The sequence below is a fragment of the Helianthus annuus genome, chromosome 13 (assembly GCF_002127325.2).
Source record: "Helianthus annuus cultivar XRQ/B chromosome 13, HanXRQr2.0-SUNRISE, whole genome shotgun sequence".
In the NCBI taxonomy this organism is placed as follows: domain Eukaryota; kingdom Viridiplantae; phylum Streptophyta; class Magnoliopsida; order Asterales; family Asteraceae; genus Helianthus; species Helianthus annuus.
In genome coordinates, this window is record NC_035445.2 from 8451455 (window position 1) to 8455357 (window position 3903).

Consider the following 3903-nt stretch of genomic DNA (forward strand, 5'->3'; position numbering starts at 1 on the left):
TATTACCCAATATTATATCACCTTATTACACTAAATTTATTTTGACATATACTATTAGATCAAACAAAAGTTTACTAAGGAAAAAGAAGAAGCATAAGCTGATCATGCGTAGCCAAGAAACAGCCGTCGTTTGGGTTGATCCGTGGCACACTCTTCATTCCACTAAATTTTAAGATCCTATAGTATGTTATTATATGAAATATTAGGACCTTAATAGGAAAATAAAATTAAAAAAATTATATCCAGCTTAACATGGCCAAAAATAACTTATGGCCAAACTTTGAATCCACCGCCAACCATGATCGACCAGCTTGAATAGTTGATTCATTGGCTCCATCTTCTCACCCAATTGTATTAAAGACCCAAGCCCACTTAACAACATAGTATAAAAACCCCTTTATAAAAATCTAAACCCTAAATTCCTTATCTCACTTCAGCCGCACCAACCAAATCCTTTCCCTTAACTCACAGAACTTCACACCACCACAACATCATTTCGTACCACCCACACACTCGCCGGAATCTTGCCAGAGACGTGAAGCTGCCGTCGGAAAACATCGAGCGTTCACGTCACGTGTTCGTTCGATACTCAAGCCTTGTAATCGTCACCGTCACTCAACCATAATCCTTCTGTGTTCGTCTACCCCGCCTCCTCGCAAACCCGCAACGGATATCACCTCGCAACACGTCGGAGAACTCACAACACGCCGGAGAACTACCGCAACTCGTCCCTTCGCCGGGGCCGCACGGAAGTCAACGGGAACCGTCTTCATCGTTTTGGTACAACCCTTTATTCTTTCTAGTTGATTCAATTTTTTTAGTTACTTTAATAAAACAAGATTCTATTAGATGTTAACTGAGATTGCTCCTTGTTCATATTCTGTTCGGCCGGCTGTTTTAAAAGAAGAAGATGAACTGATTGTTTATAAGCAAACGGGTTAATTATTGGATTTAAACCAACTATTGGCTGAACTTATATGTTCATCTAATATAAACTGAAACAAAAAAACTATATATATATATATATATATATATATATATACAACAGTGTTGTGGTCTTTTGAAGAGGATATGCTATTCAATTAAAATAATATATAATAATAGTTTCCTACTGTTGAGTAAATTATAAACTCATAACAATTATAGATTTTTAAATTTTAGGAAATTGAACATGTTTTGAGCCAACATTCGTGGCCCCTGTTCCATACAAAAAAAATCAAGTAGGCCATGAGATGTGGGATTCATATTAATATGACAACTTAATTAGTATTTTTTTTATCATTTATTATTATTATTATTATTATTTTTATTAGTCAAATGCATAATTCAAAAATATATATGTATATATATATATGGATATATATATATTTTTTTTATATACTAATATAAACGACGATGATTGAAAATTTAGTCGTAAATTTGTCTAGCTAATAATACGTATAAATATAGGTAAATATATTTTCTTTTTCTTTTTTTTACTATGAGAAATTAGTTGGTTTCGTATCTCGTATTATAGGTTATTTCCTATCGTCATATGAAGTTGTCCTCATATTCTTTTCGCGCGCTTAGTTCTATAAGGAGTTACAAGCGCAACCACTCGTAATCTCGAGACTTCATCAATCCCGCTCGCGGTTTAGCATTAGCATATGCAAACTTTGTGAGTATACTCGTATTCCCCCTTTTTACTTTTACCACTTTTGGGGTGTAACATGTTTATCTATCAACAAACTTACACATGAACATTTTGCTTAAACACATGAACATTCCTATAACATGCTTGTATATGTGATGGCTTGATGCTTTAAACTTGGATTTATCTTATGTGTTGAATTTATCATTAACTTCATACGAGCCAAACCGTGACATATGTAGCGCTATAGGATTAACAACCCGCCTCTTTATCTTCGGTTATGTCATGAGCATATTGCGTTTCCTTGGTTTGATATGTTAGACACATACCATATTTAAATGTTCATCTTGAATCACATGCTTGCTATGAGGAATTGTTCAAACTTATCTTTTTGCTATGTACGTATCAAACTTGTATACTCGCCTTTGCTTTTGCATTGAACTTTATTTTAACATGTTACAGGTGGATGTTGACGATGCATGGAATCTAGTAGGATGTTTAGATACACACTTAGAAAGAATTGTATTTGTATTGTATCATTTTATTATTCATGTTGTTGTATTTTGTTTCAAAACCTTGTACTTGATTCTTTAGAAATGAAATGAAACGATTATTTAAATACTTGTCACAATTATTAGCGTTATGATGTTTCGAGCAATCTTCACACTTCGTCTCATCCCGATGTTTCCGCCATTGGTTGGGGTGTGACATTGAGGGGTTTGGTATGCTAAAATAAACTTTTGGATCATTCAGGGGCTAAAAGTGTCAAAAAGTGCACAAGTTTGCACTTTCGCGCATAACTTACGTTCTGAATACATCCGGACATCCAAAAATTTATGTAAGCATCCTTATATTATGCCTTAGTGTTTGGCATGAGAAAAATCCATTCCTCACGTCATTTGGATCGTCTTTCGCGCTTATGCGCATTTCGTCGTAATTAAGCAAACATCGCGATCGTACGGCCAAACGAACTGACATCCGGAAAATTTTTGAGCATGTTTCATGTGACAACTCGAACTTAGACTCGCTTTTTGTAACGCTACGTGCATATGTGAATTGGATTATATGTTCGGATTTAATAAACGTTTTGTTATTGTGTGCTTTGTATATATATAAATGTTAATAACTCGAACCGCACAAGCCCACAACACACGCACAAGGCCGGTTGGGCCTCACTCTTGTGCGCGGACCAATAGGGCGGCCCATGTGGGGTTCGGCCCACATCTCCTCTACGTACATGCTCACATACACAACTAGGGTTTTTAGTTTTCAATCTTGGCACACACACAAACTCTCTCTCTCTTTTGCGTGAACACCGACGGCACAAGATCAACCCCTTGCTTCGGACCATTCTCTCCTACTAGCAACCGGTTAGTGTTGTGTTATTTTGTTTATTGATGATTTCATGATCTCATGCTTGAAACTAGATCGATTAGGGTTGTTGATCTAATGAAAATATGATCTATGTGTTGATATCTTGCAAGTAATCGGTTGAATATAGGCTGCTAGCATGATTGTTATGATGATAAATACAATCAGATTGTAGTTGTGGTTAGCTTAGAATCGAATGTGATGATATAAAGATATCGGCTGTTATGATATATATTGTTCATACAATCGGCTTGGACATGAATGCTAGGTTGTTAGTATGTTGATTTGTTAGTATGTTGATGTATTGTTTTGATGATGTTCATGTTCGATTCATAAGAATTCTTGATAAAAACATTTGAACTTGGCTTGTTTGATCGATATTAAGTGAATCGATGTTGTGTTAATTGATTGATAGAATGTTGAATTTGGAAACAATTGATTGTGATAACTGATAGCATAATTCAAGGGAAGTTGTTAATTGATCGCACAATTGGATCAACCACACAAGACCGACCGATCGCACAAGGGAGCCTCACCCGTACAAGCTTCCTGGATCGCACAAGGTCCAATTGTTTGGGCCTGATACGCTGTGTTGTGTTGGGCTGGACTACCCAAGGTTCCACGCGTACAAACGAGCCAATCGCACAAGCTGGCCCAAACGCACAAGGGTCACGAGTCGCACAATATGATCTCAGTCGCACAAGTTGTTGGGTTTGCTTAACTGTTGGGCCGGACAGCCCAAATACCCACTCGCACAAGCACACACTGATCGCACAATTGACTGTTTAGTTGCTGGGCCGAGATGTTTATTATGTATTGCTTAACTATTGGGCCACGCACACCTATGTTATGATATTGTTTAACCGATTGGGCCTCAAGCCCAATCCCAAATCGCACAACCC

The 3903-nt window shown here is 36.9% G+C and overlaps 1 long non-coding RNA gene across 1 annotated transcript; it reads left to right on the top strand.

Annotated features, from left to right (window-relative positions):
- The first annotated feature begins 397 nt into the window (after positions 1-397).
- Positions 398-2254, top strand: LOC110897483. The gene is made up of 3 exons (XR_002568689.2): positions 398-780; positions 1517-1657; positions 2093-2254. It is a non-coding gene; the product is annotated as an uncharacterized LOC110897483 (long non-coding RNA).
- Positions 2255-3903: the final 1649 nt, after the last annotated feature.